Source organism: Podarcis tiliguerta (genome assembly GCF_965153285.1).
Source record: "Podarcis tiliguerta genome assembly, chromosome: W".
Lineage (NCBI taxonomy): Eukaryota > Metazoa > Chordata > Lepidosauria > Squamata > Lacertidae > Podarcis > Podarcis tiliguerta.
The window spans coordinates 384,075-409,849 of record NC_139552.1 but is presented as its reverse complement, the minus strand read 5'-3'; the positions used below and the strand labels follow the sequence as shown (position 1 = coordinate 409,849).

At 45.4% G+C, this 25,775-nt stretch overlaps 1 protein-coding gene and 1 long non-coding RNA gene across 3 annotated transcripts in view; both read right to left on the bottom strand.

Annotated features, from left to right (window-relative positions):
• LOC310668783 (spectrin alpha chain, non-erythrocytic 1-like) overlaps nucleotides 1-25,775 on the bottom strand; it is a gene marked incomplete at its 3' end in the record, with an annotated part of 263,702 nt that overhangs the window by 27,585 nt on the left and 210,342 nt on the right. The window lies entirely within an intron of this gene.
• LOC310668878 lies at nucleotides 1,655-17,593 on the bottom strand. 2 transcript variants are annotated; one of them, XR_014506862.1, is made up of 3 exons: nucleotides 17,379-17,593; nucleotides 13,578-13,660; nucleotides 1,655-1,747 (listed from the first exon to the last, which is right to left on the bottom strand). It is a non-coding gene; the product is annotated as an uncharacterized lncRNA (long non-coding RNA). The 2 variants fall into 2 exon arrangements; XR_014506863.1 differs by lacking the exon at nucleotides 17,379-17,593 and adding an exon at nucleotides 16,200-16,267.

Genomic DNA, 25,775 nt, shown 5'->3' with positions numbered 1-25,775 from the left:
AAGCTGGATGCCTGCTTCACCGGCCCGTTTCCTATCGTGGACCAGGTCTCGCCTGTGGCATTCCGTCTCTGGTTAACCTCAACCCTGAAGGTTCACCCAGTATTCCACCGGTCCCTACTGAGTCCGGTGGCCCCGCCCGACGAGTTCCACCTGAACCGACCACGACCGCAGCCAGTTTTGGTTCAGGGGGAGCCCGAGTACGAGGTGGAGCGCATTCTTGACTCCCAATACCACAGGGGGAAGCTCCAATATCTCATCGACTGGAAGGGGTATGGGCCTGAGGATTTTTCCTGGGAACCAGCGACCAATGTCCACGTGCCTGCCTGCCTCCGTGATTTCCATGCGTACCCCAGCAAGCCTGGTCTGGTCCCTTGGTTGAGGGGGGGGCCTGGGAGGGGGAATGGTGTGATGGCCTGGGATTTGGACTCGGAGGCTGAACCTGAGGAATCCCAGCCTGCACAGGAGTCCCCGCCTCCAGAACCAGCTGAGCCGGGGCTGGGGCTTGAGCCTGAAGGGTCCTCACCTGTGCTAGATCGTCAGGTGCAGGCACCAGCTGAGTCTGCTCTGGCTCCTGAGGTGATGGAGGACCCATTGCCTGCAGGTGCTCCACTTTCAGCCTTGTCAGGGGAAGCTGGGGTTGCCTCTGGGTCTGGTAACCCTCCAGCCTCTCCTGAGCTGCAGAGGCTCAGGGCAGGGCCTCCAGACCAGGAGAGGCAAGTCACCTGTGGACCGGGGCTGCCCTATGCCTCGGGGCAGATAAAAGCCAGCCAGCCCCAGTCCCAGGTTGTGGGAGCAACATTGTTGGTAGCCTGTTCCTGCCTGTACCCTGTCCTGCTCTCCTGCCAGAGTTCCTGACCTCACCCGACTCCCTGCCTTGGACCCCGCTTCAGCTTTGATGGACAGCCTCCATACCGCACCCTCGACCTCGGACTGGACTCAGACCTCACCGCATGGTTAACCCTTGGGACCAGCACAGACGGGATATTGGCACTCTGATATGTTGAGGTGCCTTTGCTCTGACCCAGCAACCCCAAGATTAAAATTGGCTTAGACTGCATACACTGCCAATACATTTAAAGCACATAGTTTCCCCCAATGAATCATGGGACCTGTAGCTTAAGGTTGCTACCCCTAGCTCCAAGGGGTAAACCATAGTTCCCATGCTGCTTTGAGGGAGGGTACATGTTTAAAATGTATAGTGTGCAAGCAGCTTTAGATTACTTTAAAATAGAAGCAAGCACTTGGAAACAAGAGGGAGGCAACAGCATACTCGAGCAAATCCCAAGGATTGGAGAAGGACAAAAACACCACCCCAACAACTCCCAAAGGGGAGCCCTTCCAAAAAGCAGGCCAATGAGGACCAAGCATGGTCAGTGAAACTACAGAATGTCAAGTTGTCAATTAAAAAATATACAAAATGTATTGGCGGGGGAGGGAAAAGTGAATTGGTCTGATAGAGCCCCTTACAGCTAGTAGAGCAGGAAGGCATGGCTACCCTGAACTGAAGGACCCCTTGAAGAGGAGAGAAATATATTGCAATGCTTTGCAGTTGGCTCCACCTAATGGCAAAGGCAGGCTAGTGTGTGTGTGTCTCAGGGGGAGGAGACAGTTGGAAACACAACTTTGCCAAGTGATGAAGTTATTTTCAAGTCCTAGAGGATACCTGGCACAGTTGTCCTTACGGGCGGCACCTTCCTCTTAGACAGCAAATTCCTCAGCTGGGCCTGCTTCACAGGGGACAGTTTGGCTAGAAGAGAAGCAAGAAGGGTGGTTATTTATCAAGCATTGCCTGTATGGACCCTTATAATCCTGCAGGCATTCAGTTTCAATTGCAAATCCTTTGTGAGGCTTATAGGGCTAACAGCTGTGTGTGTGTCCTGCATCTGGGGAGGAGCTTTCCCTACATCGGGGAAGCTGAGTTCTTTGTGAGTTACTTTCGCTTTTCTGCCGAGATGCAGAGACACCATGCCTGCCGTCTCGGATGGTCTGTTTGTTATTCTATTGTTCTGATGTAAATAAAGTCGTTTAGAGAAACAACAGCATGTGGACTCTCTTCTGCAACTGGCTGGCAGAAAGCGTGAGTAAGCTTATAGCCCCGGGAAGATGGCAGAGGCCCAGGCTCATGAGACTTTCACCATCCCCTTTGAGAGACTTAATGGGCGCAATTGAGAGGACTGGTCGCGAAGAGTAAAGTATTGGCTTTTGGGCAAACAGCATTGGGATTGCACCCAAAATGAGCCACCAGTAGCAGCTGCTGGGGCAAATGCTGCTGAGGTTGCCAGAGTTGCAGCTGCAGTCAAGAAGGACCAGAAAGCAATGTCCCATATACCTTGCCCTGGTAGCCTCCCAGTTGCCCCACATTGATGGTTTGCTGACTTGCAAAGGGGTGTGGGACGCTTTGGTCCGTGTACACCAAAGAACCACGGCTGGTGCCAAGATTCATGTGACAAGCTCTTTTTGAGATGCAGCTGGCTCCAGGGGAATCGGTGTGAGACCACATTATGCAGATGCTGGCTGTGTATACTAAGCTGCGGCAGCTGAATGTACCTCTCCCTGATGAGCTTAAGGCCTACATCCTGTTGAGCTCTTTGGACAGGAGCTATGAGAATTTAGTTTTGACCTTGGAAACGATGCCGACTGAGCAGCTTAGTCTGGATTATACCACAGGGAGACTTTGTGATGCAGAACAGAAAAGGCAGAAGGCTGGAGGGTGAGTAGGCACTGGCTGTGCCCCCAGGAGTGGGGGTGCAGGGAAAAGCAATGATGAATCTGTGAAAGCTTTTGCTTCAAGACATTGCTACAGATGCGGATCCCCCTCCCATCTCGTGAGAGACTGCCCAGTAGAGGCTCAGGAATCCAAGATCGTCTTGCGTAGCAACCAGATAAGCTCAGCGGCGAGACGTGGGAAAGCTCGCGAAAGTTCCAAGGGAACTGATAGCAAAGACACGTCTTCACAGTATAACCTTGAAGCGAGCATGGCAACAGAGACCAGCTCCACCCATGGCAACGTGCTGAGCTGGGTGGTTGACAGTGGAGCGACTCACAACCTCATGTTGACTATTTGCAGTATAGTAGCGCTGCAGAGAGCTTGCTGGGGAGACAGTGCATAACCAGGAACTCAAAAATAACTTTAACAAAAGCTTTTAATAACAAAAACAAAAAGTCATTTTACACTAAAGATAACAACAACAAAACATGACCCAACCACCAACCCATCCCCCAGGGTGATGAGGGAGCTAGGTGCTGCTCCTTATATACTATGCCCAAATGCTGACACAGCTTAATTAACACAACCTAGCAGCACCTGCTATGTTTCACAGCTGTAAGACTGGGTCTCGTTATTTGCCTTGACCCTGACCCTTAAAGACATACACAACTTGTGAAACAATAATGAACCTTCACATTTTACAGTGACCATTCAACATCTCATGCCCTCTGGTGGTCTGCTGCAGAACTGCAAGGCTGTAAAAAGTGGACAAACTGTTACACTAGCAGATGGAAGCAGACATGATTTGACTTTGTCTGGCTCACTCTGTTGTTCTTTTTTACAGCATGAGATTGAGGCTTTTGTCGTTCCAGAAATGTCCAGCTGTCTTTTATCCGTTGCTGCTCTTGTTGCCAATGGTTTCAGTATTTGTTTTGAGAATAATGTGTGTTCTTTTTCCAGGGGAGGGTGTCAACTGTTAAGCGTTGAATGCAAAGACCTGCTGTTTGTGGTAGAAACGCCTATTGCAGGTAACAGTCCCACTGAGTCAGCACAGGTGCAGTGTGCCAGTGTTCCAACACATGATGGCTGTCAGCATCTATGGCACAGACGAATGGCGCATGTGAACTGGGGATACGTCAAAAAGGTCCTGGAGTGTACTGAGGGGTGCAAAATGAAGGCATGTGACAATTTTTTAGATTGCAGAGCTTGTAAGCAAGCGAAGGTGAAAACATGCTCTTACCCCAGGTCTGACAGGTTGACAACCAGACCTTTTGAGCTGGTGCATGCAGACTTGTGTGGCCCTATGGCAGTAGCCAGTCTGGGTGGGGCCAAATACATACTTTCGATTGTGGATGATTTTTCGCGGAATAGCTGGGTCTTCATAATTAAACACAAAGGTGAAGCTGCAGCATTGGTGAAAGACTGGATCTCTGCTGTAGAACTGGAATTCTCCTCAAAGGACCAGAGCTTTCAGTCCGATAGCGGTTCAGAGTTCACCGGGTCTGTGCTGCAGAGTTTCTTCTGCCAGAAGGGAATACGTCACAGGTTGACAGTACCACACAGTCCCCAACAGAATGGCATTGCTGAACGCCGGAACAGAATGCTACAAGAGGCTGTTGCGGCTATGCTCTTTGATTCTGAGCTCCCCCAACGCTTTCGGGCCAAAGCCTGGAAGTGTGCTTCTTTTTCTCAGAATCGCTCATATTGTTGTGTTGTAGGGGACACACCCTCTTTTCTACTGCACAGCAAGAAGCCCAAGGTGCATTTCTTCTGTGTTTTTGGTTGTGAGGCTTGGGTTCTTGTGCCAAAGGCCAAACACAGAAAGTGTGGACCCAAGGTCCAGGAAAATGATCTTCTGTGGATATGAACCAGGGAACAAGGGGTGGAGATTTGCCTATCCAGAAGGCAATCAGTCCAGGCTTCTAGTCAGCAGGAGTGCTGAATTCTGTGAGCAAAGTGGGTGGACACGCATACATGGGAACCCAGATGTACTTTTAGAGAGTCTGCTTGACTCAGCTGATGAGGAAGAGGTGGAGACTGTTCCTGCTGCTGAGGAACAGAGTCCAGAGCAGGGGCAGCCAAGAGCCTCTCCTAGAGCTGTCAAGTCAGAGCCAAAAAGTGCACCGTCCTCACCCACAGGTCCAGTTGAGAAGTTCAAGAGTCACAGCAAATCAGAGGGGGAGCTCTCTGATGCCAAGGACGGTCTAGCTGGCCCTAGTGGGTCAGAGGGGGTACCTGAGCTCACGTTGAGACGTTCGACCCAGGCCACTAAAGGTAAACCACCTGACAGGTTTGAGGTCACAAGTGTATGGGTTGGGGTGGCTCAGTGTGAACCTGAAAATTTTGAGGATGTTCAGAAACTGCCTCAGGAAGAAGCCAGTAAATGGCAACAGGCAATGCAGAAGGAGATAAGCTCAATGGAGTCTCTTGGTGTGTTCTCCCTCACAACATTGCCAGCTGGCAAACAGGCTGTGAGCAGCAGGTGGGGTTATCTTCTTAAACCCACAGCAACTGGAGAACCACAATACAAGGCTAGGTTAGTAGCCAGAGGGTTCACGCAGCAGAAGGGGCTGCATTACACTGAGGTGTATGCTCCTACTTCCCGAAGTGAAAGTCTGTGCATGCTTTTAGCCATTGCTGCACAAAGAGGTTTGCTGGTGCATCACTTTGATGTGGATGTAGCCTACTTGAACTCAGACCTCCAGAAGGAGCTGTACATGCTTCCTCCTCCAGGGTTTGAGGGCAATGGGCAAGGCATTGTGTGGAAACTGTACAATTCAATTTATGGGCTGAGAAAATCAGCCAGGAGTTGGAACTTGTGTCTGAATGAAGCCTTAGAGAAGCTAGGTTTCAAGATGAGTCTTGCTGACAGCTGCCTGTACCTGAAAGGGTCAGGAGAGTCACAGGAAATGGTTTTATTCTTCGTTAATGACATCATATATGTCTCAAAGGCAAATAAACAGGTGCAAAAATTTGCCAAAGAGCTTGGAAAACGTTTTCAGCTCAAGAACCTTGGTCCAGTAAAGATCTACCTAGGTGTGCAGATAGACAGGGCTGAAGATGGAAGTTTCTTGCTCAGTCAGAAAGGCAAGATTGAGCAGTTGCTTGAGAAGTTCAGGATGTCTGAATGTGCAGAGGTCAGGACACCCATGGAGACAAGCTACGTGAAAGACAGTCAGCGAGTAGAACGCACTGAGTTCGAAAATGCTGAGCTCTTTCAGTAGGCCCTGGGTAGTCTGTTGTATCTGTCCCAGAGGAGCAGACCTGACATAGCTTTTGCTACCAATCTGCTCAGCCGGGAAGCTACAAACCCAAGCGTACAGGCCTGGAATGGTGTCAAGCAGGTACTGCGTTACCTGCAAGATACCAAAGACTTCTGTCTCAAGCTGTCAGCCAAGGGGGACGTCAAATTGACGTGCTGGGCAGACAGCGATTGGGCGAATGTGGAGGACAGGAAGTCAGTCTCCGGTATGGTGGTGAAGTTCGGGGACTCTTTGGTTGGGTGGAAGTCCCAAAAGCAAAGTCTCATAGCGCTCTCCTCTACTGAGGCTGAGTTCAGTGCACTGTCTGAGATTTGTAGGGAATCAGAGTTCTATGTGTGTTTGGTCCAAGAGATCTGCGGAGAGAGTTGCTTGCTCATCACGGTATGGGAGGACAATCAACCATGTCTGAAGTTGGCAGAGTCTGGGCATGAAGCACTCGCTGTGCCGCTCTGCTGCAAGTCCAGGAATTCTGTTGCTGTGGAAACATACTGGACTTGAACATCCTTACATCCATTAAAAAAAAAAAAAAAAGACAAGGTGGTGTTGCAGGAATTTCCCTGAACCATTTAGTTTGTACAAGCACAACACGTACACACACACACACACACACACACACACCCACCAGCAAACCTCATTTTCATGGCCTTCCATAGATAAGGAAGCGCTTAAAACATACATTTATCCCCACAGAACCCGCTCCCTATTATTCAATGAGTCGGCCGGTTCCCTATTCAAATGAACTGCTGTGCTCCAGCCAATGAATGTAACCGAACAGCGCCCCTTGTGGCAGCCACGCAGGTACTGCAGGGCTGGTATCTACCTCTCTCAATGACTTTGACAGCCTCTAATACAATGTATCCGGGTTTAATTGACCGTGGCTAATCTTGTCAGAATGTATCCAAGTGTTTCCTCCCTAAGTGAAAGTGTTTTTACTTCTGTAGTATTTCTGTTATAAATTCATAGAAATTCAGCCGTACATCGGATCTGTACCGTTCCACTTTTGTTTTCCACCTTGGAAAAAGGACTATCAAAGGGGAGGGAGGCTTGACATAGGGCAGCCATAATCCCCCAACCTTGATGGTGCCAGACAGTGGGCCATTTCACTGACAAAGAACCAGCGCGTGGACCTACCGGCAATATATTATAAAAAAATTGAGGACATACTGACTGACCCATTAAGAAGTATCATGAACAACATTTTAAAAGATGGAACCATGCCGGACTCATGGAAAGGCAGCCTTATTGCATTAATTCCAAAACAGGGAATGGACAATCCACTTATTAACAACCATAGGCCTATCGCACTCCTAAATAACAATTATAAACTATATGCAAATATTTTAGCCGAAAGATAAAAAAAGGTCTTCCAGATGATTATACACAATGACCAAGCTGGCTTTTTGCCCGAGAGGCACATTTATAACAACACTTAAGAATAGAAAAGAAGGCAGTCTTAATGGCCATAGACGCTGAAAAAGCTTTCGATAGGGTCTCCTGGAAATTTATGAAAGGTTTTTTACACCATATGGATTTTGGTATGCAGTATATAAAAGGGATTGAAGCAATATATTCAAAACAAAAAGCTAAAATCATGATAAATGGAAATTTATCACAGGAGTGTGAAATCAGTAAAGGGGTCAGACAAGGTTGCCCACTATCCCCCTTAATTTTTATATTAACATTGGAAGTTTTATGTAAACAAATTAGGGAGGAAAAAGATATAAAAGGGATTATGCTGGGTAATAGAAGTTACAAAATGAGGGCATTTGCTGACAATCTAATTATAACTATGGAGCAACCAAAACAGAGTTTAACAAAGGCATTGGAAATAATATATGGCTACGGTAAAGTTGCGGGGCTCAAACTGAATTTAAACAAGACAAAACTATTAGTTAAAAAATTGTCGCCAGATGAAAAAGCAGAATTAGAAAAAATAATACAAATTAAAATCTACCCAAAAATCAAGTATTTAGGATTATGGATAACACCAAAGAATATTAACTTGTATGAAGATAATTATATTAATTGTTGGAAAGATATCAAAAGACAGTTGGAGACATGGACAAGCTTAAATTTATCATTTCGGTAATTAAAATGACAATCTTACCGAAGCTACTCTTTTTATTCCAAACAATTCCAATTATAGGAAGACCTGCAGTATTGACAAGTGGCAAAAAGATATTTCTAAATTTTTGTGGAATGGTAAAAGACCAAGAGTAAAGCATAAGATATTAATAGATACTGTAGAAAGAGGTGGCTACGGGTTACCGGATTTGAAGCTATATTACGAAGCCTCGTGTCTTCTCTGGTTGAAAGATTGGTGTTTATTTAAAAATTGGGATATTTTAGATTTAGAAGGTCATGACACCCGTTTTGGATGGCATGGCTATCTTAATTATGGGAAAATAAAGGTGCATCGGAGTTTTTCCAAATCATATAATAAGAAATGCTATATATAAGGTGTGGGAAAAATACAAAAGATATTTGGAACAGAAAACCCCAAGATGGAACTCTCCATTAGAAGCAATCGCTGTTAAAAAAAAAAAAAAAAATCAAAGAGAACTGGATAACGTATAACACAATATTAAGGGAGGAGGAGGGTCAACTAATATTGATAAGGTATGAGAAAATAAAAGATCACTTTTCTAGTTGGCTAGATTACTTCCAGGTTAATTAAATGTTCAGACAGAATAAGCAGATAGGCTTTGAAAAGGAGCCTTCAAGATTTGAAAGAGAATTACTGAATCGTAAAACTAAAATAATCGCAAAAATGTATAGACTTCCTTTAGACTACGAAGTAATGGATGAGGAGGTTAAGGCTTCAATGATAAAGTGGGCCCAAAATGTGGGCCGTCCAATTATACTAAAAGATTGGGAAAACTTATGGAAGGTAAATCTGAAATTTACAGCCAGCTATAATATAAGAGAGAACATGATGAAAATGGCTCATAGGTGGTACCTCACTCCTTCCAGATTATCAAGAATGTATAAAAACTTGGCGAATGCTTGTTGGAGATGTGGAGGAAATAACGGTGACATGATCCACATGTGGTGGACATGTGAAAAGATTTTTAAAAATTGGGGGAAAATATACGATGAACTAAAAAAGATGATGGGGGTAACTTTTACTAAAAAACCGGAGACATTTCTATTAAGTATTATAAAGAGATCCCAAAAAATCTAAGAGAGTTATTCTTGTATGCAACCGCAGCGGCTCGTATACATGTGGCCAAGGGATGGAAAGATCACGAGGCTCCAAAAATAACAGATTGGAAAATCAAATTACAGGAATTGGTGGAGACGGCTCAATTGACTAGTAAACTAAGAGGAAACTCAAAGCAAAAATTTGCAGAAAAATGGGATGGTTATAGAAGATATGTTCAAAAATATAATAATAGTTTTGACTCCATGCTAGCATTCGAGTGATAAAGGAACTAAAAGGAGGTGGATAACAATTAAGGATTTATTATGTTTTCAGAATGTATTAGAAACATTATACAGAAAGGTTTGTTTTGTGTACATTCAAATGTAAGATAAAACATATGCAAAGGGACTTGACAGGAAGTCAAAGTTGAAGAAAAGATTTTGGAAGATAAAAGTGGAAAAATATTTACTTTCATTATCATCATTTTGTGTGCGGGTGTGGGTGTCTGCACATATGTGTGTTGTTGTATACAATGTTTGGGAGGAAATAAGACGGTAAATAACAAATAACTAAATATCGATGCATGTATTTTTTATTTCTTAATTATATTTAGTGGTAGTATGGCTGTATTGTTTTTTGTAACATAAAATCATTCAATAAAAATTATTAAAAAAACAAACCAGCGCATGGAAGTGGATTCAGTACGGACTAAAACAAAGGATGATGTCCAACCTTTCCCTCTGGGGGCAGGAAACTGTGAACTCCTCTTTGTCCTCTGAAATATACACTTAAGGGGGGAAAGAGGAGGAACAGGACAGGTGTCAGGACACTCAGGTTACCACCTCAACCCCTCCCTCAACCCCTCCTTTTTGTGATGTATCAATGATGTAGTCATGATGTAGTCTTAGGGGTGTAGCATGGAGGATTAGGAGCTAATAAAAGTTGGGGTCTTCTTTTGTCTGGGGCTTCCATCTTACTTCGTCTTGCTGTGAGTGGGTGTCCTGTCGCAACAGTTTCAATAAAGACCAAGCCTACTGGCTGCTGTTTTGCTCCGATATTCCTGGTTGGTATCCTTGTCTTTTGTCCAAGGGAGCCCTCGGATTTCTCTGTTAACAAAGGTTTCTAGACAACTGAGTTCTAGAGCAGATCCATTTAAAAGTAATGGACCGAAGTAAGTCATGCCCTACAATTTCAATACATTTACTCTGAGCAGGGGTAAATTAAATGTTAGGAGATACCAACTTGCTAGTTACACATAGAACAGCTTGTTGAACTGAGTTTCCCAGATATACTGGGAACACTTTATTAAATTAACCTGAAAGCCAGCCCATGGATTTGAAACCAGTAGCAACCACCATGGACTCCCTCCTTCACTGAGAACAGCTTCCCTCAACCTGGCACCCTCTGTAGGTTTTGGACTGCAAGTCCCACCAGCACCAGCATGCTTTTGTAGTCCATAACACCCACTGAAAAGGTGGCCATAGGCAATTCTCTATTTTAGGATTAAATAAAATTATAATATTTGATATAAAAGAATGGTTGCAAAGTGAAACAAGTTACGCATGCTAGCCTTGTAGCGCTCTTCTTATGAAGTATTTGTAACAGTTAATCATAAAAAATAAAATACGGATGAAGAATTATTCTTGGGGGGAGGGTTGTATGTAATGTTAGACCTACTCAGAGTAGATTCATGGAAATTAATGAACATGACTAACTTGGGTCCACCTCCAAGTAGAATTTAGCTGCATACAATGTTTTGTTCATTTCCTCCTTTGCTTTATTACACCACCATCAAACCAGAAGAAAAAAGAGTCCTCATCAGTCACGCAGCCTAGTCTTAAAGATGCTGGTAGAATCTTCATGGTGGATTTCTGAAACCTTGTGAAGTTAGGGTTTTGTTTTTGTTTTTTTACTTCACACTCTGCACACAAAAGCAGTTGTTTTATGGACAATACTGTAGCTGCTCCATCTATATTTTTATTGCTGTGACTATATTCTAACTTGTTTTATAGCTTCACTATGCAGGAAAAAAGCAGGATTGAGGCTCGAAAAAGCGACTCAAGCTAGACAAAAAAAAATTATTTCATACAGCGGTTGGGTTCACATGTTAACACTAAGACAAAGCATGGTTTAGCATGAATGTGCTGGCTCCTGCAGAGCAGATCACAGTTGCTTTGCCAGTCTTTTCAGGTCAGTTTGGTAGAGCAGCTAAGCCAAGGGCTGGCTCAGCTTGCATTCTGAGCCCAGGATTGCGATTCGGGAGGCTCTTCCTTTACCACAATCCGTAGCCAAGGTGCCACACTATGCTGAGCTAAAAGGGGAGGAGTGGAACAGGTGTGAGCTCCTCTCTAGGATCCAGCATGCTGGTTGGGACTGATGGGAGTTGTAGTTCAGCAACATCTGGAGGGCCATAAGGTTCCCCACACCCGTCGTAAGTCATAGTGTGGTTTACTGTTATGTACAAAACCTTGATAAATTACACTGGTCAACAACAAATTTGTTGTCTGCATTTTTTCAGTTGATTTAGGACGAATCTAATGCGCTGAATCCAAAAATCACATTGGTTTTGCTCAATCAGGTCAAGTTTTTGGGCTATGGCCACATGTCGTTTTTTTACGTTTTTACGTTTTTGTTCACATGTACGCTTGTGTGGAGCATTTTAGAAGAAGTTGGTGGGGGTAAAATGTCATGTCGAATAATTGTTTTGATTGGAAATGATTATTTTAATGACAAGTAGTATTCAGGTCCGATAGTTCTGGGTGATTATGTCGAAAAGGGATCAGTTTGAAGTCATAAAACCTCAAAATCTTCCATAAATTGGTGCGGCAAAGCATAAAGTTGGGGGATCAAAACTAAGTTAATGGGGCAGCCGCCCCATGGAGTATCCTGATCTTCAATCAGCACGTCGTCCTGTAGCTCATTGTGATGAAATCTTCGCCTATCTTCGGAGAACTTCCTGACATTAGTGACGAAGATGCCTCCAGTGTTGAAGGATATGAAGAAGAAGAAGTGGTTCTTGAAGATGATGCTCCATATCCATTTTCCCAAAAGGAGTTGAATGATCTAGTTCGCGACCTCAGCTTGTCAAAGGACTCTGCCGAACTGTTGGCATCCAAATTGAAGGAAAAAAACCTCCTCTCTGACAGTGCTCACATCAGCTTCTTCCGCAACAGGCATCAAGAGTACCTCCGTTTTTTCTCGGAAGAGAAGGACTTGGTGTACTGTGCAGATATTGCGCAGCTTCGGCTCAAGCTTGGAGTGCCACAGTACGAACCCAAAGATTGGAGACTGTTCATTGACAGCAGCAAGCGATCACTGAAATGTGTTCTGCTACACAACGGCAACCAGTTTGCCTCTATACCCCTGGCTCACTCAAGTACACTGAAGGAGAACTATGAAGTGGTGAAGTATGTGCTGGAGAAAATTGGTTATGATCAGCATAAGTGGTTTATTTGTGTTGACCTGAAGATGGTGAACTTTTTGTTGGGACAACAGTCTGGCTTCACCAAGTACCCATGTTTTCTGTGCATGTGGGATAGTAGGGACCGTGCTCAGCATTACACGAAGGAGGACTGGCCGTTGCAGGAGGAATTGGTGCCTTGCAAAGAAAGGAACGTCATCAATGACCCTCTGGTGGACAGAGACAGAATACTTTTCCCACCGCTGCACATCAAGCTCGGCTTAATCAAGCAGTTCACCAAGGCTCTGGACAAGGATGGTGACTGCTTCACTTACTTGTGCCAGGCTTTTCCAGGATTGACCATGGAGAAGTTGAAAGCTGGCATCTTTGACGGTCCTCAGATCCGTCAGCTCATCAGAGATTCAGAGTTCGGAAACTCAATGAACAAAGTGGAACTGGAAGCATGGAAGGCATTTGTTCAGGTAGTGAAGAACTTTCTGGGCAACAATAAGGCCAGAAACTACGCAGAAGTTGCCAACAACATGCTGACTGCTTTCAGAAACCTGGGCTGCAACATGAGCGTCAAGATGCACTACCTCTTTTCACATATGGACTGGTTTCCTGAGAACCTGGGTTCAATGAGTGACGAGCAGGGGGAGAGATTCCATCAGGACATGAAAGAGATGGAGACCAGGTATCAGGGTCGCTGGGACGCAGTCATGATGGATGACTACTGTTGCACTCTGAAGAGAGACCTCCCTGCCGCTGAGCATTCCAGGAGTTCCAAGAAATGCCCACCATTCAGTTTACAGTAAACCTGACCTGATGGAGAGAAACGGATGCCATTTCCTGATTCAGCAGTGCAAAAATACCCTAAATCAGTTGTAGAAATCTAGACAACATTCAAAAAGTAAAAAATTGTTGCCCAGTGTTATTATACAGTAATCAAGACCGGTGATTATCTCTGCAATGATCCCCTAAAGTGTGATTGTTACACAGAAAACAAACCCACACACATTAGCACTACACAAGGACAGGACAATAGACCAATGTAGTCACTACCTGGTGATTTTGAAGTTCTGGTGGAAGGCTGAAGAGTAGCTTTTGTCAAGGCGTCACTTAGGCTCTCTAGTTCACTGTCAAGGCTGAGTTGATGAGAGTTAGAAAAGCAGCAGGGAGGGAAAAGCGGGAAAAAAAAGAGGCCAGGCATCAATCAGACCCTATTTACTGTTTCTGAAGAACTCAAAAAGCACAACTAATGTTGGATTCTTGGTGCAGAAATGAGCCATGGCAGAAATGTGGTCTCAGCAACTTAAAATTAGCTAAAGGCAAAACTAAAATATTTATGGGGATGAACCCAACATTAGTCCTACTTAGAGTATACCTATCTAAATTAATGGACATGGCTGATTTCGTTAAATTTCAATGTCTCTACTTGGAATGCAGCTTGGCTGAATACCAATTTTAGCTCAATTTTCATACACTGCAGTACAATTTTAGTTCATATACAAACCAGGGGCATCTACAGCAACGTTTATCAAAGCTCTTCCTCAGATGATGGAAAAGAAACTGAAGCAAAAAATGTAATACTATGATGAGGTGCAGGGGAAGACACTAAGTTGCCAATGCATCTTACCTATATGCTTACTGACACTTAGAAGAGGAAAAATATGTCCGTATTTTATTTAACAACAATATAGCACTTAATTGTAAATGGAACCTCTAAGTGGCTTACAAAAAGTAAAGCAAAAAGAAATAAAATTACCTGGTTTGATTAACCCTATACACACACACACTGCCTGATTGTAATAAATAAAACCTTGAACCAGTTTAAAAGAAATAGTAAAATTAGCAATACAAAACCCAAAAGAAAATTTAAAACCTTTTAAAAGAAATAACATTAGCAATTAAAGAGAGATTAAAGCATGTACATTTGGAGATGCTTGCCTTATGTGTGACAGTGAGGACTTGGACCATCAGCTGTGGTGAGGACTGCAGGGCCTGCTCCCTTCCAAGGCCTTTTCCAACTGGCCTAAGGTGTGGGGCCCAGGCCCTCACACTCTCAGCTACAAAGGACTCCTGTGGCAGTGAGGCCTTGGACCATTGGCTGTAGTGAGGACTGCAGGGCCTGCTCCCTTCCAAGGCCTTTTCCAGCTGGCCCAGGGGTTGCCAGGAGCTGAAGCGGCCTCAGAGTAAGCAAACAAGTGGGCGAGAGAGCCCAGCCAGCCAGTCCGACAGCCCTTGCTGTTGGGAATGGAGAGACAAGTGGGAGGCTGAGCAGGCAGGCATTGCACTGGCCTTTCTTGTGCTTGCTGTGTGCAAGGCTTGCCTGGAAGCTGAGTGTCCAGTGCCGAAGGGGAGCCTTTCCACCATGCATGCCCGGCAGTGACTACTGTTGCCTCCCAAGGTGAATAAGGGGCTGGCCTCATGTTCACCTTTGGCCAGTCTCAGTTGGGCTGCTAAGGCTGGGGGAATCCTCTTCCCAGGCTACTGCACGGCAGCGTGAGGAGGCAACTCTCTTTGGGATGGGGGGGGTGGAGTTGAGAGACTAGGGGCGGTGGTGGCAGCTGCCTGGAGGACTCGCAAGGAGAGGGGAGAGGAAAGGAGGCTGAGGGAACACTCCACAAGGGAGGGTGTTTGGGAAAGGGTGAGAGGATGCTAGCCCTTCAGGCAAGGGGTGACATAACTGGGCTCCTGAGCCCCACAGGGGTGCTGCAGAAAGAATGTAGTTGGTCAAGGGAGCTGTGGGCTCAAAAAGGTTGAAAACCTCTAGATTAGGGGATCCCGGACAGGCCACATGGCATGCACACACTGAGCTCAGTCCTTCAACAGAGGGAAATGGGGGCTGCTGCTGTCAGTACGCCTTTGAGCCGATGCCAGTGACTGGGCTCAACAACTGGTTCTGCCCCGACTGGGCTAGGCAAACTGGAGCACTTCCAGAGACCTTCCACTCCTGGAAAGCAGGTCTAAGTGCACTGGACCCACAACTGTGAGTTGTGAGTACCAAAGTCAGCAGAGTATGAACAACATGGAACAAAGCTGTGAACCATAACTTCTTTATTTTCTAATAGCTGCTACAAACTAAAAACTAAAGAGCTACTGGCTTGCATGAGTGTTACAGCTCTCGCTCAGCCATCTAATCTCTACATAAATAACACAGAGACTCTCCACAGAGGCAGGCAGGAGGGAAGAAGCGAAGAGCAGTTTTTGCCCCCTTCTTTCTGAAAACATCAGGAGATTCTTACAATGGGAGGGGGTGGAAATATCAACAGCTACTATGGCTGCCCCCAAGTCCAAGCATCCAAAGCCTGAAACAACCACTTCAGTTTTCCCATAAATAGAGCTGGATTTGCAGGCATTTACTGTTTTATATATATATATTTTAAAAAAAACCCAGTAGCGAATCTTTGATCCTCAAGATGTTCTGAACAATGACTCCCACCACCCACCCCTGGGCTATTGGCCAGGGGTGGATGGTAGCTGTAGTTCAACCACATTTGGAGGGCCAAAGGTCCCCCACCACCTGTTTTATGAGAACTCTTTATGTAGGCTGGCTTCCAGTGAACTCAGCTACTGTAAATATTGAGTAGAGAGGGGCCTTTTTTTAGCTCACAGCTCTTAACCACTACACTATTCTATTTAGACATTTAAGTACATCTGGAGAGAGAAAAGCAAGCAACTCACAGGAAACTAGTGTTTACAGGCATATTCCTTTGAGGAACACTGAACTGGCCAGCAGGACAAGAAGATCCACCTGCATTATCAGTTAGAAGAGGTTGGATTCCAAGTTCCGTGAGTGGAATCTGCTCATGGAATGGACTTTTCCACCTCCTTCCCGCTAACTTGAGTCCCTTACACATCATAAAAGCCGCCCTGATATGTTATTCTTTGTGGGGAGGGAACTCCCATAGTACAGAATGTGGTACTTGGGGATGGGGAAGGTAGTGGTGAAATCTGAACACCTCAAAGCCCCCTGGGAAAATGGAAGCACCTTCTAGACATGTAAAGACGTGTGACTGTGCTCAGTATAAAGGATGGTGGGATACGGTTTCTAGCAGAATCCACGGACTAAAAGTCACCGTCATTCAAATTGAACAGACACAGAGAGCTGGATGGGGCTGGTGAGGGGGTGGAGGAGTGTGGGGGTGGAACACGGATCAACACAGGTATCCTTTTCAGTCCACAATCCCTGAAATCTCAAAAGCCTACTTAGTTTGTCTCACTGCCAAGTTCTCTATTATTCACCAGCACCCTTTGGGGCCTTAAGCACTAGATACACGCTCTTTAAAAAAAGTATGTATATACACACACACAAGCTTTCCACTCCATCTACAGTGGTACCTTGGGTTACAGACGCTTCAGGTTACAGACTCCGCTAACCCAGAAATAGTACCTCGGGTTAAGAACTTTGCTTCAGGATGAGAACAGAAATTGTGCGGTGGCGGCGCAGCGGCAGCGGGAGGCCCCATTAGCTAAAGTGGTGCTTCAGGTTAAGAACAGTTTCAGGTTAAGAAAGGACCTCCAGAACAAATTAAGTTCTTAACCTGAGGTACCACTGTAGACCCAAACACAAGGAAGGAAAATGTGGCTTACATCTAAGATTAGACCCATTGAAATTAACAGACATGACCAACATAAATCCATTAATTTCAATGGATGGTGTTCAACTCAAATAGTAGACCTCTTGAAATCAATGGACCTAACTTAGTTATCTTCATTCTTTTCAGTGTCTACGCTGAGCAAAAATTAGGTTGGACACAATGCTCCTTCTTTGGCAAAGCTTTGGACCCAGCACTCAGACGAACCAATGCACTGCAGAGGGGGAAAGCAAAGCTGATGAGGGGTTTCTTGAGCAATGCCCACCTTTGTATGCTGCTGCTAGAAGAGGTGGTAGTGGATAGGCTCCACCACGGCATCTGATTGTACAAGCGGAGCTCCTGCAGGCTGCCCACCAAATTCTTCAGCCGTTTCAGCTGCTGGTCAATAATCTCCCAGTTATTGGTGACGGCGTTGAAGAGAGTCTCGTGCTCAGGTATGAGTAAGCACCTTTTTGGAAAAGGAAAAACCAGAAACCAAATTTCAACAGGGAGAGAAAGAGAGAGGCAAAAGAACAGAGAACAACACAATAAAAACAATGAAAACATTTAAAGAACAATGTCATATATTAAAACAGTTAAAAGGAGTACCAACACAAATGCAGATTGTAAATGGTAGGTCAGAGAATAACACTACAAATATCTGCAGATGGAGACCACAGGAAGGGAGTGCTCGTGTCCTTAAATGCTGCTTATCGGTTTCCTACAGGCATCTGGTTGGCCACCGTGAGAACAGGATGGACCATTGGCATAAACCAGCAGGGCTTTTCTTATAAGGGATTTTGTTTTGTTTTATAATACCATCGAATTGTAGAACTGAGGAAGTGGAAGGGACCCAGAGGGTCATCTGGTCCAACTCCCTGCAATCTCAGCCCAGTCAGTCCCCTCATCCAATTTGAAACTTGAAACTCGACTCTGCTTAGCTTTGAAAATGTGCCAGCAGTTTTATTGCTGCACCAACTGGGATTTGTTATTATGCTAGATATTTGTGTTTTTATGTTGCAAACCGCACTATGATATTTGAATGAAGGGTGAAATAAATAAATAATATATTCTCTTGAAAGGCTAGTTGGAAGAGGAAGGTCTTCAACAGGAGCAGAGAAGGAAACAGACAGGGTGACTGCCCTTACATTGCAGCAGAGGATTCCATAAAGCAGCCCCCCTACACTAAAGACCCAATTCCTACCTCATACAGATCTCCTGGGTTAGATGATTATGCACAGGAGGCCAGACCAACCATATGCTGGGAATGCTCTAGGCTCCAGACTTCTGATCAGGAAGCTGGACTAGAAAGTGGCCTTCAGGGGGGTCCTCCTGTTGGCTATTTGCAGTTTAGTAGCGCTGCAGAGCGCTTGCTGGGGAGACCATGCATTAAAAAGGGACTCAAAAATAACTTAAACAAGGTTTTAATAACAAAAACAAAAACTCCTTATACACTAAATACATCAACAACAAACCAGACCCAACCACCAACCCATTCCCCCAGGGTGATGAGGGAACTAGGTGCTGCTCCTTATATACTATGCCCAAATGCTGACACAGCTTAATTAACACAACCTAGCAGCACCTGCTATGTTTCACAGCTGTAAGATTGGGTCTCGTTATTTGCCCTGGCCCTGAAAGACATACACAACTTGGGAAACAATAATGAACCTTCACATTTTACAGTAAACATTCAACATTTCCCCTGCAGTTCATTATTGTGGAACAAAAACAAAGCATACTTTGTACATGTATTTCATGTGTAACCTTTGGAAGTGCTTTAGTAAAAATGTCTGGAATTTGATTGTCACCTGGGACATACTGAAATACAATCATTTCGTCAGCAATTAGTTTCTTTACAAACTGTAAACGTTATCTTAAGACTCTAGTGCATTGCGTATTGGTTTCTGAACATAGGATAGCGAGTCCACTCTGGGAATCAAGGTAAACTTTTACTGGTAGCGTTACTTGCATCTGTAGGTCTGCAAATACTTGCAGATACCATTCCACATCACGTGTGGCCTGAACGCATGCACATAATTCACTCTTTGTTGTGGAGAGACAAATAATGGTTTGTGTCTGGGACTTCCATTCAAATGGACAACCGTTATAACAAAACACCATGCCAGACACACCCTTGCAATTATTTTGTTCCACTGCATGAGATGCATCACAGAAAATTTCAAAACCTTTGTCAATACTTGACGTTAACTGCAACCTATAATGTTTGGTATGTTTAAGGTACATTACCACTCTCTTAAGAGCAGAGAAACATTGTGTAGTGGGCTTTTCCACAAATTTTGCCAGAAAATGAAAGGCATAAGTTATATCTGGTCTTGAGATTCTTTGAATGAAATTTAGCTTGCCTATAGCAGAACGATACGAAGTTTTGTTAGGAAATGGCTTATCTTCACCTGTAAAGGTGAAACCATACACCATAGGCGTTTCCTTCCCATTTACATTTTCTAAACATAGCATTTCAACAAGATCATCAATTTTTGCAATTTGATGAATCAGAAAAGATCCATTTTTGCCTTTCTCAATTTGCATGGATAAGTAATTTTTAGCTATGCCTAATTCTACCACATCAAATTTCTTCTGTAACTGTGATACTACCTGTTTATATTCCTGTTTAGTTTTTGTAGAAATTAACACGTCATCAACATACACACATTTTTGTCACAGAGTTTGCTCTTTCCTTTATAAACACACAATTGTCTGCCTTTCCTTGTGAAAAACCAATATCCAGCAATTCTTTTGCTAAAGTTTGGTGCCAATTCCTTCCACTTTGGTGCAGACCATAAAGGGATTTATTTAATTTGCATACCAAACCTTCAGCGGCGTCTACGCCTTCAGGAACACGCATAAAAATTTGTTCTTTTAAATCTGCAAACAAATATGTAGTTTTTATATCTAGGTGATAAACAGAATGTCCACATTGTGATGCATCTTTTAACAAAAGCTTAACTGTTTCGTATTTTACACTTGGTGAATAACACAAATCATAATCTTCGCCTGGAATTTGTTGAAAAACCCCTAGCAACTAATCTAGACTTGTACCTTACAACATTATTTTTGTCATTCATTTTAACTCTATAAACCCATTTTGAATCAATAAGTCTCATATCTGGGGTTTCTGGTACAAGAAACCAAGTGTTATGCTCTTTTAAAGAAGATATCTCAGAGTTCATAGCTTTATACCAATTTACAGCTTGGTGCTTAGGTAAATTCTGAACATCATTGTAGCTTTTTGGCTCAAAACCCGCCTTATTGGCATACACAGTATTAAAATGTTCATCTACTGGTCTATCAGAGTGAGCACTTAGAACCTCCTAATGATGGTGGGAGTGGCCCAACTAAGTCACAATGTACACGTTCAAATGGCTCAGTTACTTTCCTATCTGAGCACCTACCGTTGCGTGCAACCTTAATCTTATTCTTGCAACAGGATAGACATTGCATAAAGAATTTACATGGTTTTACGTTGAGGCCATTAACAATATTCTTTGTCTTAATTACATCAGCAAAATTCAGATGTCCTAGAAGACGGTGTGCCTCATGGACACACCCGGAATGTGGCCTGACATTCCTCAACCCCTGGCTTGACTGTGCTGCTCTGCAATTTATAGACAATTGGGAGTAGGTGTGAAAATACAGTCTATATAAACCATCAGAGTCCTGGGCATACAATAGACATTTGGTCCCATCGAAAAACTCACACATTGACTTTAAGAAACACAGAGTTATGCCTTGACGAGCAAATCACCTTACTAACAATAAATTGTCCACTGACGGGCAGTAAATGCAGTTTGCTATCGTAATGCTTAAAGAGTCAAGTTTAACCGTACCCCTGCCAAGCAACTGCAGGACTTGTGAATTGGCTAAATGTACATTACCAATTTCCTCTTCGAAAGAAATAAACAAGCTTCGATCGTTGCAAATGTGCTGGGATGCACCTGAGTCCACAATAAAAGAATTCCACTTGGCACCTTTAATTCTTTTACGATCTGTTGTCCGAGCATGAAAAGCTCGCGGCTCGTTTCTGTCTTTACGATACGATGTCGGCTGCTGGGCTGACGACCGTGATTGACGAACAGAAACTGACTTGGGAGTACTTTGCTTTCTTTTGGATCTGCAGTCCTTTGCAAAATGTCCTTGCTTATTGCAGAACCAACAACGCTTGGCAGCTTTAAATGCAGCTGTATCACCACAAGTTTGCATATGGCGTCCCTCATTACTTCTGGAAATAGGAGAGCTTATGGCACAAGCCTTCCTTCTATCCGACTCGCCCATTAATCTTGCCGTTACCCCTTTCACAGTTAATTGTGCTGGTGGAACGACAGATATCTAACTAGCTATACCATCAAAGTCCTCATTAAGGGAACAAAGAATGATAAAAACATACTGAATATCAGGTATCTCCGTGTCCCTTCTAATTAATTCGCCGCGTATAGCCTCCAAACATCTCAAGTGTGCTGCCAAATCAGCACCAGGCTGCAACTTCGTCTGGTACAGCTGCTTGAGAAACGTCAATGCAGACACCGACTCTTTTCTAAAATAATAATAATAATAATAATAATAATAATAATTTATTATTTGTATACCGCCCATCTGGCTGGGTTTCCCCAGCCACTCTGGGCGGCTTCCATAGAAACCAAAAATACACTAAAATATCACACATTAAAAACTTCCCTGAACAGGGCTGCCTTAAGATGTCTTCTAAATGTCAGGTAGTTATTTATCGCTTTGACATGTGATGGGAGGGCGTTCCACAGGGCGGGCGCCACTACCAAGAAGGCCCTCTGCCTGGTTCCCTGTAGTTTTGCTTCTCGCAATGAGGGAACCACCAGGAGGCCCTCGGAGCTGGACCTCAGTGTCCGGGCAGAACGATGGGGGTGGAGACGCTCCTTCAGGTATACTGGGCCGAGGCCGTTTAGGGCTTTAAAGGTCAACACCAACACTTTGAATTGTGCTCGGAAACGTACTGGGAGCCAATGTAGGTCTTTCAAGACCGGTGTTATGTGGTCTCGGCGGCCGCACCCAGTCACCAGTCTAGCTGCCGCATTCTGGATTAGTTGTAGTTTCCGAGTCACCTTCAAAGGTAGCCCCACGTAGAGCGCATTGCAGTAGTCCAAGCGGGAGATAACCAGAGCATGCACCACTCTGGCGAGACAGTCCGCAGGCAGGTAGGGTCTCAGCCTGCGTACCAGGTGGAGTTGGTAGACAGCTGCCCTGGATACAGAATTGACCTGTGCCTCCATGGACAGCTGTGAGTCCAAAATGACTCCCAGGCTGCGCACCTAGTCCTTCAGGGGCACAGTTACCCTATTCAGGACCAGGGAGTCCTCCACACCAGCCCACCTCCTGTCCCCCAAAAACAGTACTTCTGTCTTGTCAGGATTCAACTTCAATCCATTAGCCGCCATCCATCCTCCAACCGCCTCCAGGCACTCACACAGGACCTTCACCGCCTTCACTGGTTCTGATTTGAAAGAGAGGTAGAGCTGGGTATCATCTGCATATTGATGGACACCCAGTCCAAACCCCCTGATGATCTCTCCCAGCGGCTTCATATAGATGTTAAAAAGCATGGGGGAGAGGACGGAACCCTGAGGCACCCCACAAGTGAGGGCCCATGGGTCTGAACACTCATCCCCCACCACCACTTTCTGAACACGGCCCAGGAGGAAGGAGCGAAACCACTGTATAACAGTGTCCCCAGCTCCCAGCCCCTCTAGACGGTCCAGAAGGATGTTATGGTCGATTGTATCAAAGGCCGCTGAGAGATCCAGCAGAACCAGGAAACAACTCTCACCTTTGCCCCTAGCTCGCCGGAGATCATCAACCAGCGCGACCAAGGCAGTTTCAGTCCCATGGTGAGGCCTGAATCCCGATTGGAAGGGATCCAAATGGTCCGCATCCTCCAGGCGTGCCTGGAGTTGTTCAGCAACCACGCGCTCAATCACCTTGCCCAAGAATGGAAGATTTGAGACTGGGCGATAGTTGGCCATACTGGCCGGGTCTAAAGATGGTTTTTTAAGAAGCGGTTTAATGACCGCCTCTTTCAGCGGATCTGGGAATGTTTCCTCACAGAGGGAAGCATTCACCACCCCGCAGAGCCCATCGCCCAGCCCTTCCCGGCTTGCTTTTATTAGCCAGGATGGGCAAGGATCAAGGAGACAGGTGGTTGGTTTCACGCGTCCAAGCAGCCTGTCCACATCCTCGGGGGTAACGGATTGAAATTGATTCCATGCAACTTGACCAGACAGAGCTCTAGCACTCTCCCGCCCCGGCCCTGCTCCCACGGTGGTGTCTAGCTCCTTCCGAATATGAGTGATTTTATCTGCAAAAAACTTTGCAAAATCGTTGCAGGAGATCTTGGGGTCTTTACAAGGCCCCGGTGGTAAAGGTGGTTCCGTTAAATTGCGAACCACCTGAAAGAGTCTCCTGCTACTATTTTCTGCAGATGCAATAGAGGCGGTGAAGAAAGTCTTCTTCGCCGTCGCTATCGCCACTTGGTAGGCTCGACGTTGAGCTCTAACCTGTGTCCGGTCAGATTCGGAGTGAGTTTTCTGCCACCGACGCTCTAACCGTCTCAACGATTGTTTCATCGCCCTCAGCTCCAAAGAAAACCACGGGGCTGTTCGGGCTCCATGCAATCGGAGAGGGCGCTTCGGAGCCAGACAGTCGATAGCCCTGGTTAACTCCGCATTCCAGCGGGCCACCAGGGAATCAGCTGAAAGGCCATCAACATGGGCTAAAGCATCCCCTACCACTCTCTGGAAACCATTTGGATCCATTAAGTGGCGGGGGCGGACCATCCGAATTGGTCCCACCTCCCTGTAGAGGGGAAGGGTCGCGGAGAAGTCCAGTTGCACCAGGAAGTGATCTGACCATGGCACTTCTTTTGTTTCACTTTTACTTAGTGTCAGATCACCCACGTCACTAGAGGTGAACACCAGGTCTAAGGCATGTCCATGACTATGAGTTGGGCCAAACTTATTCAGGGACAGCCCCATGGAGGCCATGCTTTCCACGAAGTCCCGAGCAGCCCCTTGTAAGGTCGTGTCGGCATGGATGTTAAAATCCCCTAGGACAACCAAACTAGGTGTCTCCAGGAGAAAATCTGCCACGACCTGAAGCAGCTCGGACAGGGAATCCTTGGTGCAGCGGGGAGGTCGGTACACCAAAAGGAATCCTGTACTGCCCCTATTGCCCAACTTCCAGAACATGCACTCAGAGAGCTGGATCTTCCCAGTAGGACGCCTGGTGCAAGCTAGTGACTTCCTAAAAATCACTGCAACCCCCCCTCCCCGCCCACATGACCTGGGTTGCTGTGCGTAAGAGAAACCTGGTGGACAAGCAGCGGCAAGGACAGGCCCATCTGCTTCCTCCAACCAGGTCTCTGTCACACATGCCAGGTCAAATCCTCCATCCACAATCAAGTCGTGGATGGCAGTGGTTTTATTCATCATTGACCTGGCATTGCACAGCAACACTTTCAGGTCATGTGGGTTTCCCCTGTTGATTCCAGTATCCATCCGGTCAAGGCCAGACCCGGAGGCAGGGATAGTCTTCAAACAACGACTAAACCTGCCTCCTCGGTAATGACATGGTCTGGTCTTAGCGTAACTCCGCCTCCTGCCCATGATCACCGAGATCGGATGTCCCAGTGCTTTCCCCCCTGTGAAACTTGTCCCAGCCATTGTGTTGGCTGGGGAGCCACTCCCAGGCAGCCCTGATCCCACCCCTTAAAAACAAAACAAACTATACAGAACCAATAAAACAACAACAAAAAGGAACAGAACAATTGTACTAAAATTAATCCCCAACCAACTATCCATCCCACCCACTCACCCCCAACAAAGGAAAAAAGAAAAAAAGGAATAAAAATTTAAATTGCCACCGACTGCTTGAGGACATTTTAAAGCACATTAACCACTTGGAACAGGGAAGCAATGGCAGAACACTTCCCACACTTCCCCAAAAGTTTGTTCCAGATAAGGGCCTGGGCCACGCCCCCTGGGCCAGTTGGAGAAGGCCCTGGAAGGGAGCAGGCCCTGCAGTCCTCACCCAGCCGATGGTCCCCCAGCTGATGGTCCCTGCTGCAAGACTGTCCCACATTTCTTTGGCAGTTTTCTTATTCCTTATATAGACTACTTGCTGGTCGCTGACTGCCAAATTAATTATCGCCCTGGCTTTTGCATCTCCTTTCGACCAAGCATTAGTCACAGGGTCAGGAGGGTCATCAGTTACATAGGTCCATACTTCTCTAGAGGTCAAAAGTGCCTCCACCCGAAAAGACCATAAACTATAGTTCTCATCTGTCAGCTGTGGGAAGACCAGAGCCTTCTCAGCTTCTAGAACCCGATCAACCATTCTGGAACACTTCCAGACCCACAGAACTACGCCAACAGGAGAAAGAGTTTTCAAACCTTTCTCAGAATCCAAAAATATGCAGTCATCCACTCAGCAGCTGGGCCCATAACCAAAGATGTTGGCTATTTGCAGTTTAGTAGCGCTGCAGAGAGCTTGCTGGGGAGACCATGCATTAAAAAGGGACTCAAAAATAACTTAAACAAGGTTTTAATACCAAAAATTCCTTATACACTAAATACATCAACAACAAACCCAACCCATCCCCCAGGGTGATGAGGGAGCTAGGTGCTGCTCCTTATATACT